Below are 15,467 nucleotides of genomic sequence, written 5' to 3' on the forward strand. Positions count from 1 at the left end.
AATTAATGTCATCAATGTCAGTTAAATTAAGTGTCTCAATAAGATGATCTTCCAAGATAACATGTATATAAGCTCCAGCACGTGGAGAGCTCACAAGGGAACCCTAGAGTCTTTAACTGAAGATAACTGATTTATGTAAAATGTAAACGGATTAGACAATTAGTAGATGATCACACTGCTTCTCATGGAGTGAGGAGCTACCATCATGCTGGCCTGCCTTGTTTACCATGCCAAACCGATTGTGTTTTGTGTTTAAAGATAATGGCTAAAGATTGTAATTTCCCTTTAAGAAAGAGAACTGGGCTGAAGGTTGCATTTTTGTACCATTTCCTAAGAAAATCATCAAACTTAAAATAGTATTGCTTGGATTTGAGGATGTATGTAGTAAAGAAATATTAAAAAAAAAACAAAAAAAATAAGGCTGTTCTTTCATTGTAGGGACATTTGGAGCTTTTCCTACTAATGTGCTATGTAAGAGAATGTTTATACCCATTCTTTAAAAAAAAAAATTAAAAAGCTACAAGCTGTATTGAATCATCCCTCTTTCCAAAATTCTTATTTAAATTCATTTAATATTTATGTTCTGGTAATTGATCACATGTCAAATTTATATTGAAAAAGCCAAGTTTTCCATTTTGGGAGTTGATGGTTAGCAGAGAAAGTATTTTAGTTTTGATGAACTGGCTAATCTTTGTGGGTACTAGAAAATCACTTTAATAGATTTTCATACCAAAATATGTATTTTTTATTTTCCCATGAGAGTTTTGCTGATTAACTTTTAGAAATTTAGATTGAAATAGTTGTTAAATATAATGGGGATATGGTAATTATGTTGAAATATAAAGCCTTAATCCTCTAAGCCATACAAGAAACTATGAAAGAGTATTATTTACAATGCATATGGTGACACTGGAAGCCTTCTGTTTGTTTCACTAGACTTTCTGCCTTTCAGACATAGCCTTCTCTCCGTAATCAAATACTCTACAGGATTCTCAATTGGATAATAAACTCTAAAACTACAAATCCTCCCTTACTTTCTTGAGACCTTCTGGTCAAGGTTTTGTAATATGTCTGAACCATAAAAATGAATCTCTTTTTTCAATTTGCTATGCTCTCTGCTTTTGCAAATCTTGTTGGTATAGTCACAGACTTCATGAAGGATAACTGTCAAGAATATTGGTTGACTTGAAATATGTTATTGAACTGCATGTCCAAGATAACATCCAGTGGCACTTGCTGAAAACTCTAAAATATTCTTTGGTCACTGATTTACTTGTGTGTGTTCAGTAGATCAGAATTCAGTCTAACTTGCACAAAGATTGAGTTTTAGGTTACTAAAAGTTGCTCATTTTTTTTCTTATTCAGTATGAATTTTATTTTGAAGTAAAATGAGATGCTCAACATAATGCACTTAACCCTGTGTCCAGCATGTAGTATGTGTTTAATAAATATTAATTATTATTATAATACTGTTTAATACAACCACCTAAAATGTTTACACTGAATGGATATTTATTTATTTATTTAATTTATTTATTTATTTTTTAACAAGTTTAGTATTTTATTTTATTTTATTTATTTTTTTTTTTTTATTGGTGTTCAATTTACTAACATACAGAATAACACCCAGTGCCCGTCACCCATTCACTCCCACCCCCCGCCCTCCTCCCCTTCTACCACCCCTAGTTCGTTTCCCAGAGTTAGCAGTCTTTACGTTCTGTCTCCCTTTCTGATATTTCCCACACATTTCTTCCCCCTTCCCTTATTTTCCCTTTCACTATTATTTATATTCCCCAAATGAATGAGAACATATAATGTTTGTCCTTCTCCGACTGACTTACTTCACTCAGCATAATACCCTCCAGTTCCATCCACGTTGAAGCAAATGGTGGGTATTTGTCATTTCTAATAGCTGAGTAATATTCCATTGTATACATAAACCACATCTTCTTTATCCATTCATCTTTCGTTGGACACCGAGGCTCCTTCCACAGTTTGGCTATCGTGGCCATTGCTGCTATAAACATCGGGGTGCAGGTGTCCCGGCGTTTCACTGCATCTGTATCTTTGGGGTAAATCCCCAACAGTGCAATTGCTGGGTCGTAGGGCAGGTATATTTTTAACTGTTTGAGGAACCTCCACACAGTTTTCCAGAGTGGCTGCACCAGTTCACATTCCCACCAACAGTGTAAGAGGGTTCCCTTTTCTCCGCATCCTCTCCAACATTTGTTGTTTCCTGCCTTGTTAATTTTCCCCATTCTCACTGGTGTGAGGTGGTATCTCATTGTAGTTTTGATTTGTATTTCCCTGATGGCAAGTGATGCAGAGCATTTTCTCATATGCATGTTGGCCATGTCTATGTCTTCCTCTGTGAGATTTCTGTTCATGTCTTTTGCCCATTTCATGATTGGATTGTTTGTTTCTTTGGTGTTAAGTTTAATAAGTTCTTTATAGATCTTGGAAACTAGCCCTTTATCTGATATGTCATTTGCAAATATCTTCTCCCATTCTGTAGGTTGTCTTTGAGTTTTGTTGACTGTATCCTTTGCTGTGCAAAAGCTTCTTATCTTGATGAAGTCCCAATAGTTCATTTTTGCTTTTGTTTCTTTTGCCTTCGTGGATGTATCTTGCAAGAAGTTACTATGGCCGAGTTCAAAAAGGGTGTTGCCTGTGTTCTTCTCTAGGATTTTGATGGAATCTTGTCTCACATTTAGATCTTTCATCCATTTTGAGTTTATCTTTGTGTGTGGTGAAAGAGAGTGGTCTAGTTTCATTCTTCTGCATGTGGATGTCCAATTTTCCCAGCACCATTTATTGAAGAGACTGTCTTTCTTCCAATGGATAGTCTTTCCTCCTTTATCGAATATTAGTTGCCCATAAAGTTCAGGGTCCACTTCTGGATTCTCTATTCTGTTCCACTGATCTATGTGTCTGTTTTTGTGCCAGTACCACACTGTCTTGATGACCACAGCTTTGTAGTACAACCTGAAATCTGGCATTGTGATGCCCCCAGATATGGTTTTCTTTTTTAAAATTCCCCTGGCTATTCGGGGTCTTTGCTGATTCCACACAAATCTTAAAATAATTTGTTCTAACTCTCTGAAGAAAGTCCATGGTATTTTGATAGGGATTGCATTAAAGTGTATATTGCCCTGGGTAACATTGACATTTTCACAATATTAATTCTGCCAATCCATGAGCATGGAATATTTTTCCATCTCTTTGTGTCTTCCTCAATTTCTTTCAGAAGTGTTCTATAGTTTTGAGGGTATAGATCCTTTACATCTTTGGTGAGGTTTATTCCTAGGTATCTTATGCTTTTGGGTGCAATTGTAAATGGGATTGACTCCTTAATTTCTCTTTCTTCAGTCTCATTGTTAGTGTATAGAAATGCCACTGACTTCTGGGCATTGATTTTGTATCCTGCCACGCTACCGAATTGCTGTATGAGTTCTAGCAATCTTGGGGTGGAGACTTTTGGGTTTTCTATGTAGAGTATCATGTCATCGGCGAAGAGGGAGAGTTTGACTTCTTCTTTGCCAATTTGAATGCCTTTAATGTCTTTTTGTTGTCTGATTGCTGAGGCTAGGACTTCCAGTACTATGTTGAATAGCAGTGGTGAGAGTGGACATCCCTGTCTTGTTCCTGATCTTAGGGGAAAGGCTCCCAGTGCTTCCCCATTGAGAATGATATTTGCTGTGGGCTTTTCATAGATGGCTTTTAATATGTCGAGGAATGTTCCCTCTATCCCTACACTCTGAAGAGTTTTGATCAGGAATGGATGCTGTATTTTGTCAAATGCTTTCTCTGCATCTAATGAGAGGATCATATGGTTCTTGTTTTTTCTCTTGCTGATATGATGAATCACATTGATTGTTTTACGGGTGTTGAACCAGCCTTGTGTCCCAGGGATAAATCCTACTTGGTCATGGTGAATAATTTTCTTAATGTACTGTTGGATCCTATTGGCCAGTATCTTGTTGAGAATTTTTGCATCCATGTTCATCAGGGATATTGGTCTGTAATTCTCCTTTTTGGCGGGGTCTTTGTCTGGCTTTGGAATTAAGGTGATGCTGGCTTCATAGAACGAATTTGGAAGTACTCCATCTCTTTCTATCTTTCCAAACAGCTTTAGGAGAATAGGTATGATTTCTTCTTTAAACGTTTGATAAAATTCTCCTGGGAAGCCATCTGGCCCTGGACTCTTGTGTCTTGGGAGGTTTTTGATGACTGCTTCAATTTCCTCCCTGGTTATTGGCCTGTTCAGGTTTTCTATTTCTTCCTGTTCCAGTTTTGGTAGTTTGTGGCTTTCCAGGAATGCGTCCATTTCTTCTAGATTGCCTAATTTATTGGCGTATAGCTGTTCATAATATGTTTTTAAAATCGTTTGTATTTCCTTGGTGTTGGTAGTGATCTCTCCTTTCTCATTCATGATTTTATTAATTTGAGTCTTCTCTCTCTTCTTTTTAATAAGGCTGGCTAATGGTTTATCTATCTTATTAATTCTTTCAAAGAACCAACTCCTGGTTCTGTTGATCTGTTCCACAGTTCTTCTGGTCTCGATTTCGTTGAGTTCTGCTCGAATCTTTATTAACTCCCTTCTTCTCTTGGGTGTAGGATCTATTTGCTGTTTTTTCTCTAGCTCCTTTATGTGTAAGGTTAGCTTTTGTATTTGAGTTCTTTCCAGTTTTTGAATGGATGCTTGTATTGCGATGTATTTCCCCCTTAGGACTGCTTTTGCTGCATCCCAAAGATTTTGAACGGTTGTATCTTCATTCTCATTAGTTTCCATGAATCTTTTTAATTCTTCCTTAATTTCTTGGTTGACCCTTTTATCTTTTAGCAGGATGGTCCTTAACCTCCATGTGTTTGAGGTCCTTCCAAACTTCTTGTTGTGATTTAGTTCTAATTTCAAGGCATTATGGTCCGAGAATATGCAGGGGACAATCCCAATCTTTTGGTATCGGTTCAGACCCGATTTGTGACCCAATATGTGGTCTATTCTGGAGAAAGTTCCATGTGCGCTTGAGAAGAATGTGTATTCAGTTGAGTTTGGATGTAAAGTTCTGTAGATATCTGTGAAATCCATCTGGTCCAGTGTATCATTTAAAGCTTTCGTTTCTTTGGAGATGTTTTGCTTAGAAGACCTATCGAGTATAGAAAGAGCTAGATTGAAGTCACCAAGTATAAGTGTATTATTATCTAAGTATTTCTTCACTTTGGTTAATAATTGATTGATATATTTGGCAGCTCCCACATTCGGAGCGTATATATTGAGGATTGTTAAGTCCTCTTGTTGAATAGATCCTTTAAGTATGATATAGTGTCCCTCTTCATCTCTCACTACAGTCTTTGGGGTAAATTTTAGTTTATCTGATATAAGGATGGCTACCCCTGCTTTCTTTTGAGGACCATTCGAATGGTAAATGGTTCTCCAACCTTTTATTTTCAGGCTGTAGGTGTCCTTCTGTCTAAAATGAGTCTCTTGTAGACAGCAAATAGATGGGTCCTGCTTTTTTATCCAGTCTGAAACCCTGCGCCTTTTGATGGGGTCATTAAGCCCGTTCACATTCAGAGTTACTATTGAGAGGTATGAGTTTAGTGTCATCATGATATCTATTCAGTCTTTGTATTTGTGGACTGTTCCACTGAACTTCTTCTTAAAGGGGAATTTTAAGAGGCCCCCTTAAAATTTCTTGCAGAGCTGGTTTGGAGGTCACAGATTCTTTTAGTTGCTGCCTGTCTTGGAAGCTCTTTATCTCTCCTTCCATTTTGAATGAGAGCCTTGCTGGATAAAGTATTCTTGGTTGCATGTTCTTCTCATTTAGGACCCTGAATATATCCTGCCAGCCCTTTCTGGCCTGCCAGGTCTCTGTGGAGAGGTCTGCTGTTACCCTAATACTCCTCCCCATAAAAGTCAGGGATTTCTTGTCTCTTGCTGCTTTAAGGATCTTCTCTTTATCTTTGGAATTTGCAAGCTTCACTATTAAATGTCGAGGTGTTGAACGGTTTTTATTGATTTTAGGGGGGGATCTCTCTATTTCCTGGATCTGAATGCCTGTTTCCCTTCCCAGATTAGGAAAGTTTTCAGCTAGAATTTGTTCAAATACATATTCTGGCCCTCTGTCCCTTTCGGCGCCCTCGGGAACCCCAATTAAACGTAGGTTTTGCTCCTCCTCCCCTGCGCGGCTGGCTCCGCCCTCCTCCCCCTCCCCCTCCTTTAAAAAAAAAAAAAAAAAAAAAAAAAAAAACGTAGGTTTTTCTTTCTCAGGCTGTCGTTTATTTCCCTTAATCTATCTTCATGGTCTTTTAATTGTTTGTCTCTTTTTTCCTCAGTTTCCCTCTTTGCTATCAACTTGTCTTCTAGGTCACTCACTCGTTCTTCCACCTCGTTAACCCTCGTCGTTAGGACTTCTAGTTTGGATTGCATCTCATTCAATTGATTTTTAATTTCTGCCTGATTAGCTCTAAATTCTGCAGTCATGAAGTCTCTTGAGTCCTTTATGCCTTTTTCTAGAGCCACCAGTAACTGTATAATAGTGCTTCTGAATTGGCTTTCTGACATTGAATTGTAATCCAGATTTTGTAACTCTGTGGGAGAGAGGTCTGTTTCTGATTCTTTCTTTTGAGGTGAGGTTTTCCTTCTAGTCATTTTGCTCAGTGCAGAGTGGCCAAAAGCAAGTTGTATTGGGAAAAAGAGAAAAAGAGAGGAGAGAAAGAAGGAAAGAAAAGAGAAAGAGAAAAAAAAGGGAAGAAAAAGAAAAAAAAAACGAAAAAAAAAAAGAAAAAAAAAGGGAAGAAAAAGAGAAAGAAAAAGAAAGGAGAAAAAAAAGGGGGTGGGGGAAGGATACAAATCAAAAAGCAAAATAAAACAAAAACAAAAACAAAAACAAAAACAAACAAAAAAAGAACCCCCGGGGAGTATCTTCTGATTCTGTGTACTTTAAGTTCCTTGGCTTCTCCTGGAAGTTGTCCGTCTCGCTGGTGTTCTGGGGGAGGGGCCTGCTGTGCTGATTTTCAGGTGTTAGCAGTTGGGGGAGCTGCTGTGCCCCTGCCTGGTGCAGGGCTCAGTGGGGGTTGTTTACCCCGTGAGGCCGCAGGAGGAACAGCCCCAGTGGCGGGGCAGCTCTGGAGCTCTGGATTCAGCTCCGGCAGGAACTCCGTCTGCAGGGCCTGGAGGCTCCGGGGCGGGGCCGCTGATCTGCTCAGCTGGGGCAGGAGCGTCCTCGCTGTCCTGGGCCCTCCCGGCCTCTGCCTGTCCCGGGGGAGGCGGGATCCTGGGCTGTGTCCCGGCGCCCTGTGCTCCGGAGCCTGCGCTGGTGGATTCGCGCTCCCGGGCCGCGCAGCCCCCTCCACGGAGCCGCCGCCCGAGCCCCTCCGAGCTGCTCCTGGAACCGCGCAGCCCCCTCTGCACGGAGCCTCTTCCTCTGCCCGAGCCCCTCCGAGCTGCTCCCGGGGCCGCGCAGCCCCCTCCGCGGAGCCGCCGCCCGAGCCCCCCGAGCTGCTCCGGGTCCCGCCGGTCCCGCCCGGTCCCGCCGTGCGCGCTGCAGCCCTTAGGGAGCTCGGCGCACTCTCCCGGGGCGCAGGTGCCTGTTAGTGTCCCGGGAGCCCGAGGGCATCCCCGCCCTCCTGGGTCCTGCTCCAACTCCCCGCGAGCCCCTTTCCCCCGGGAAGGTCGGTGCAGCTCCTGCTCCTCCGGGACGGGGCTCTCCTGTCCTGGGGACACTCGCCCCGGCCTCAGCCCGGCTCCTCGCGGGGCCCCTCCCCCTTGGAGGCCTTTGTTCCTTTATTTCTTTTTCCCCGTCTTCCTACCTTGATAGAAGCGCGAACTCTTCTCACTGTAGCGTTCCAGCTGGTCTCTCTTTAAATCTCAGGCCGAATTCGTAGATTTTCAGGATAATTTGAAGGTTTTCTAGGTAGTTTGGTGGAGACAGGTGATTTGGAGACCCTACTCTTCCGCCATCTTGCTCCTCCTCCTATTTAATTTATTTTTTAAAGATTTTATTTATTCATGAGAGAGGCAGAGACATAGGCAGAAGGAGAAACAGGCTCTTCATGAGGAACCTGATGCAGGACTTCATCCCAGGACCCTAGTACCATACCGTAAGCCGAAGGCAGATGTTCAACCACTGAGCCACCCAGACATCCCTAAACAGGTATTTATATAATAGATTAGGTAATTGAAACTCAGATCATTTGCTACTTTTCCATATCTGGTAAGTAACTGAACTTTTTTTTTTTTTTTTTTTTTTTTTTTTTTTGAGCACAGATATCTCTGACTTCCTAGTCCTCTGAAATGGTCAAGCTATACCAGCACACACACATAGGTGCACACACACATTTTCTTAGTGTAATTAAGTCAAATTTATTAGTTTAATTTTCTAATTATTAAGATGGGACTGAAACACATTTTTATTTTATTTCTAAATGAACGGACTTTTCACAGTGAACCAATTTACATGGGATGCCATTCATGCCAATCATAGCTCTAAAGTGGGAATATAGAAAGGTGACAGAGAAAATTATGGTCAAGTTGGGGGAAAGTTTCCAGTTTCTTACCAACTTTGTTGGAATAGGGTTCATGATGTTGGTGATAGAGCAAGGGAGATTGAACTATTCTGCTGTCTGTCTGTTCTTGAAAAGCTGGGTCTGCCCTATGTAGGAAGAATAGGAAAGGCCCCAGGAATGACATGGGATGGCTTCCCTAAGAAAGAGCCATGAAGGGGAACTTTTTTTTAGTAGACTAACTGGATGCTGTAGACATTTAAAAAGGCTAGTTGTCCATGAAAAATAAGCCACTCATACATAGTATATGGTCAAAAGCTGTTCATCTTTTTTGCTTCAAACATAGCATTTATTCTTAGATGCCAATCAGATATTATTTACTTAATTTTAATAAAAGGTTTACTGGTTTCACCTAAGTTAGGGCATAATATAGTGGCTGGAAGAAGAAAAGCTCCTTATGGTATGTCCAATGTAAATCCTCTTTGGAAATTGTCCAAAAGGCAATTTTCCAAGATTTTCACCAATAGACACATGCACACACAAACATTATAATTTCAAATAATTATGTTAAGCCTTGCCAGTATTGACAAAATTAATTTGAAAACTTCATTTTCAGATTACACAGCATGGTTGACGATGAATCGCATTTAAATTTTACTAACGATTTTGTGAGCTCATGTAATTGTCCCCTTCCTCCATTATCATTTGATCTACATTCAAAGAGTTGTAACCTTACTCAGGAGAGTGGGACCTCTTTGGTATGTCTGCTAGGTCTGCAAAGCAGCATATAATTCAATTTGAATGTTTTGAGGTAAATCAACACAATGTTTAAGTTTAGAGTAATGATTATAGAACATTTGAACCAATCTGTTAATTTACTGAGTTCAGTTTCTATTTCATTTTGTCTTATAAGCTATATATTGAGATAAGAGACTATAAATGTAATTCATAAATTTCACAAGGTTTTTAAAAATTTTATTTATTTATTTATTTATTTATTTATTTATTTATTTATTTGAGAGAGAGAGTGAGAGAGAGAGCATGAGCTAGGGAGGGGCAGAGGGAAAGAGGGAGAATCTCAAGCAGACTCTGTGCTTAGCATGTAGAGCCCAATGCAGGGCTTGATCTCATGACCCTGAGATCATGAGCAAAGTTGAAATTGAGTCAGATTAAAAAAAAAAGAAAGAAATTGAGTCAGATGCTTAACCAACGGAGCCACCCATGCACCCATGCACCCTCACAAGTTTTTAATAGTATGCAAGTAGTAGATTAAGGCTCTAGGGATGTTATTGAAGGCAAGTTGAATATTGTGAACTCTATATTTTGTGTCCAGCAGATGAGTCATGTATTGAGAAAAAAGGATAATCATTTTATAGTGTTACTTGAGAATATTTTAGAAATTCTTCTCCTCTTCATTTTGATATTTCTTTTTAACTTTGGCAAGTTTAGAGAAAAAAGAAATTGAGACACTTTGCATAAAATCCAGGCAAGGGAAAATGTGGTAAATTAAAATTCAGAAATATCACCTCAATAATTTCAGATCATCATAAATGTTCTGAAAGTAAATTTAAAATATGGCACAAGAGATTTAAGTAGCCTAATGTGTACCATGAAGAAAAATAGGGTGATTTAACTAAATAGTATGAAAAGTAACTCTATAGGAAATTCCAGTGCTCTATCTCATGATGGAGCAAAATGCATGGTACTATTGGACCAAAAATATTTCCTGGAAAAAGTAGCACCACTTGTTCAAAGCCTTATAATCTACTTGGATAAGATAGTATGACTTATTGAAGGTCAATTTGCAGTAACAGCTCCACCGCCAAAAACTTAAATGACAGTTGTCGACACAGAATATGGTTAAGGAGCAAAGATTGAAGAAATTTATTTTGAATGAAACTCTAAACTATCCTTGAACTAAATAAGTAGGAGTACTGCTATTAGTCTTGTGAAAGATAAAATTGTGTCAGAATTTATTTTTCAATTGACTTTAGTTTTTCCAAAGGGAGCCTGCTACATGCATGGGGTTTGTCAAAGTCTATGCATTGCAACTCAAATGTGCCCCTTGGTTTTTAGAACTGATTGCATCCACTGCTGGAGCTCCATTCTCACTGATGGGGTTAGAGGTTGGAAGAGCACTTAAATATGTCACTTCAAGGTAATTCAGCTCTTCTTTCTATTGAAACAATCTGTGTGTGTGTGTGTGTGTGTGTGTGTGTGTATTTAGGCTCATTTTTGTACCTCCTGTTTTTTTTAACTACTCCATCCTTCAAGATTTTTTTTTCTCAACACACTCTCCTTAGTCCTCAGATGCTTAGCTTTTTGGCACAACCTTTGCTGGCTCCTTTTGATGCTTTGCTGTCTCTTCTCTAATGTCAGAACTTTTTCCTTCACTTCTTTTACTCAAGTAACCCACCAACTGTCCTCTCAGTACAGGCAATGCTCATTGGTTGTTCCCAAAGAAGTTCAACAGTCCTCCTCTGCTGACCAGGGTCCCCTCCTGGAAGTTTACTGATCTTCTCACCCACTGAAAATCAGCCATCAGTGCCTTGGGGATGTTCACCCTGCTGTTTCTGCTACACACTGCTTGCCTCTCACCAATTCACCTCTCTGGAAGGCAGACTGACTCTTAATAACAAGTTGCTTTACATCTGCCCCTGGGGTACTGGTGGAGATTTCACCTCTTATATTAACCACACCAGCCACTAGATTAGAAATAAGCGAGTTTCTGTCCCAGGTCATATTATTGCCCAATGATGTGATTCACCATTTATAATTTACTGTAGCCATTCTTCTCTGTCTTGGCAAAAGATTCCCTAATGACTTGTTTTTGTTTTTGCTGTTGTCTCTTGTTTTTTTGTTTGTTTGTTTTTGTTTGTTTGTTTGGCTTTGGTTAAGCAAGAGTAATAAGAAACTATATTCTATCTCTAGTTCTGAAAATCTCTCAGATCTTTCCCTCTCTATCTTCTCTAGCACACAATCCAGAGTTTTAAAGAGTTTTATGGGGAGGGTAACCAGGAAATTCATCAGTCACTTGTCCTTTCATTTTCAATCTTTCCATCTCTCTGTGATTATACATATTAAATACATAACAAATATAATATGTAGGCATACACAATAGATGAGATAAGTGAAAAAAATATATGTAATCACCAGGGGTCAGACCTGTTTCTTCTCACTGCAAAATGACCTACTAGTATTATCATTGTTTGCAGTTTCAAAACCCACTTTACATTTATCACTGTCCACTTATCAACTGATGTTATTTTATGAAATTATTCATTGCAATTTCTTCGCAGTTATTTGAATTTGGTTCACTAGACAACAAATGAGTCAAAATGTTACATGTTCTGATCCTTTGGGATTACTTATGAATAGCTGAATCTGTGGTAGTCATTATCCTTTGTCATTATACTTAATGATTTTTCTAAATTATATTTCCCCTTTCTAACATTCTGTAACCCGTTCTGTGTTATTTAGGAATGGCTCCATTTGCACACTGTATAATATTATAAACTGTTTTGATTCATCCTAATTGGAGAGCTTTTTGCTCTGGCTTAGTATGGTAACAGGAGAGGGACTTGAATCCAACTAACTATCAAATTTACTTGATAGTAGCACTATGTCCAAGCTGAAACCATTTTTTGGTAACTAAATATAGAGCAATTATATTCGATGTGTAACATCATTACATGTACTATGGCTCTATGTTTTGCCAATCAATTTAACCTTTAACTTTCTAAATAGAGTTATTGATATTCAGAGAGCTCTTTGTCACACAATCATTCCACTTATTTCACCAACTGTTTAAGTAATAGAGAAAGCATTATATTTAACAGAAAGAAAAAAAAAGTTTTGTAAAGAGGGGACAATAGAGAAAAATGCCATCTAAATAAAAATACATAGCAATATAGTAATTGTAAATTTAATTTTCTTAAATCTATCAAGAATCTAGATTTCTTTCACAAAATAATGGACTGCACCACTTAGGATTTCATTTTATTCCACATTTATGTGAACTTGTAAAATGGTACTATCAATCTATATGTAATATCAACCTTTTATATTACTTTTTTTATTAGTACTGTTTTTACAAAGCATTTTACCTGTGTTTCTAAAGTCTTTTTTTTTTTCTCTAGAAGATATAACCAGCAAAGACACACATTTTCTAAAAATAGTGTGGCAAATTATATCATTGCCTTTCCTACTTGATGATAAACTGATTTTAATTTTTCAAAGGATTTAAAATTAGGTTCCTGTGACTTCCAGCAATAACTTTTAGATATGTATCTCATGAGAAAATCACAAGGAAACTTAATTTTATATATTAAAATGAAAATAAGTTTTACTGAAATGTTTTGAAATCATTTTAATGAAATGTTAAATGGAAAGATCCCAAAAACTCAGGAATAACATATTTCTGTGCACATACTTCATGGAGAATTGGAATCAACATACTTTGCAAATTTTTCAGATGCTTTCTGTGATACTCTAAGAGATCAGAAGAAGTAGACGCTAGGTGTATGGAAAGATACAAGTGGTAGAAGAGAGGGCCTCTTCACTGTGTTTTGTACACTTGACCAGAGAAGAACAAAGAAGAAAACCCAAGTGGGTTTTCACAAAGCCTATTTTTATATTATAATAGCTCCTGTTTTGTTTAAGTGGCAAATTTTACTTCCGATGGAAAGTCAGATTCGGTTTTGTTATAAGTTCAAAATATCCAATTTAAAAGGCCTGAGAGAAGATTAATAAACATTATTTTCTTTTGAAAGAAAGAAAGGAGGGATGGAGGGATGAGGGAGGAAGGATAACTGAAAGTCTTCTATTGTCCTACAAAATAAAATCCTTGGCTTAACCTTAAGATTTCATGAACTTGGCCATACATAGATGGTATGCCTTCATTTTTCAGTCCATGTTTTTGCTAAAAAAAAAAAAAAAAAAAAAAAAGTGAGATATATTCTTGTTCCTAATTTATATTTTCTCAGGGCTCAAAAGCATTGTCCATCCACCAGTCTTCCTTTCCTGGTAAATGGTAATCCCGTTCTGTAGTTTAAGATAAAAATCTGAAAGACACCTTGACTTCTCTTTTATAACCCAGATTCTGTTTGTCTGAAAGTCCCATCAAATCTACCTATGAAATATATTTAAACTTCAACTTTTTTTTCTTTTTTGTATCATGACTGGTGTACCACTCTGGTTCAATCCACTGTTCTTTCTCCCAGGTGACTGCAATAGCTTCTTAGTAGGCCTTAATCTTTTGACCCTTGAGATCCTACTCTCAGAGACCAGTGTGATCCATTTAAAATAGAAGTTGAGGGATCCCTGGGTGGCTCAGCGGTTTAGCACCTGCCTTCAGCCCACGGCGTGATCCTGGAGTTCCGGGATTGAGTCCCACATCAGGCTCCCTGCATGGAGCCTGCTTCTCTCTCTGCCTGTGTCTTTGTCTCTTTCTCTCTCTCTGTCTCTCATGAATAAATAAATAAAATCTTAAAAAAAAATAAAAGTTGAATCATGTCATACTCTGCCAAAATCCCTCTGCTGTTTTATCAATGACAGTAAAAGCCAAATCCCTTACAATGATCTACAGACCTTTGCATGTGCTGTCCCCTCTGAACACTTTCCTCCTAGATATCAGCAAGCCTTCCTTCATGATCTTTTTTAGATTTCCACTTAAATATCATCTAATCATAGAAATCTTCCCTGGCCATCCTCTACCAAATATTCACATACTCCTCACTACTTGCCTTAAACCCCTTAAACCCTTACCCCCCAGTTCTTATATCTATATAATAAATTGTGTTAATAATCATAGCAGGTATTGCTTTAACATTATGTTCCACACATTATTCCAGGAATTCATTTAATCCTTATAACAACACTAAGGGACAGTTTTATTATTCCATTCTATACACGGGAAATTCAAGGCATGGTGATATCAAGAATTCACTGTAGATTACAAAGCTATAAAGTGGCAGGGCTGAGATTCAAACCCTCACGGTCTGTCTCCAGTTTCTGTGCTTTTTTTCAGTATGTGAAAGGGACTCATATTATAGACACTCTTCTAGATAATTCTATTGATTTGTTTATGGTTTGTGTTCTCTTGCAAGAAGGAAAACCTCGAAGGCAGAGATCTATGATTTTATTAACTACCATATCCCAGTTCTTAGACCACTCCCGGCTCACAAGAGATTATCAATAAATATTTACTGATGGATGATTCTGCGTCATCATTCACACTATTCCTCTAACTAAATAGATGGGTTTGCTGACACCCCTGGTTAATTTTAGCTTGAATTTTAGTTATATCTTCAACTATAAGGTCAGTTGTTTTAAACTGAACACATTCCTAATGTTCTCTGTTGGTTATCACAAATCTTTGTACATGATGTGATAAATTAGTCTTGTTCTGGACACAAATGGATAGATTTATCTGGAAGAAGGTATTACTCAGGATAAAGAAATCTCAAAGAGTAGTTACCAGACAAGGAAACATGTTTATAAGGATGCATCCTAACTATACTTAGAATTGTATCTATGTTCTCTCACTCCCAAAGGGTGATAAAACATAAAATAATCAAGCATATAGTTTTGTCATATTGTACTCAAGTAGAACATTGAAAGAAACTTTTCTGGCCATATTCAGTCGAATAGGTTCTTTTTTTTTTTTTTTTTTTTTTTTAATTGTGATAGTCATAGAGAGAGAGAGAGAGAGAGAGAGGCAGAGACACAGGCAGAGGGAGAAGCAGGCTCCATGCACCGGGAGCCCGACGTGGGATTTGATCCCGGGTCTCCAGGATCGCGCCCTGGGCCAAAGGCAGGCGCCAAACCGCTGCGCCACCCAGGGATCCCTCGAATAGGTTCTTTATCCATTATTTTGTTTTCACTATGTAAAAAATATGTTTTAAATTACCAAAGGAAATTCTTATTTTTTAAGAATGCATATATTTAATTTAAATTGTATA

At 38.2% G+C, this 15,467-nt stretch overlaps 1 long non-coding RNA gene across 2 annotated transcripts in view; it reads left to right on the forward strand.

The window, feature by feature from the left end:
* The window catches only part of LOC144307195 (uncharacterized), a 185,764-nt gene that overhangs the window by 140,091 nt on the left and 30,206 nt on the right, over window positions 1-15,467 (forward strand). For both annotated transcript variants that reach the window (XR_013374129.1, XR_013374130.1), the window contains exons 3-4: window positions 7,999-8,156; window positions 10,582-10,663. This is a non-coding gene — a long non-coding RNA (uncharacterized LOC144307195). The remainder of the gene's footprint in view (window positions 1-7,998; window positions 8,157-10,581; window positions 10,664-15,467) is intronic.

The sequence above is a fragment of the Canis aureus genome, chromosome 38 (genome assembly GCF_053574225.1).
Source record: "Canis aureus isolate CA01 chromosome 38, VMU_Caureus_v.1.0, whole genome shotgun sequence".
Lineage (NCBI taxonomy): Eukaryota > Metazoa > Chordata > Mammalia > Carnivora > Canidae > Canis > Canis aureus.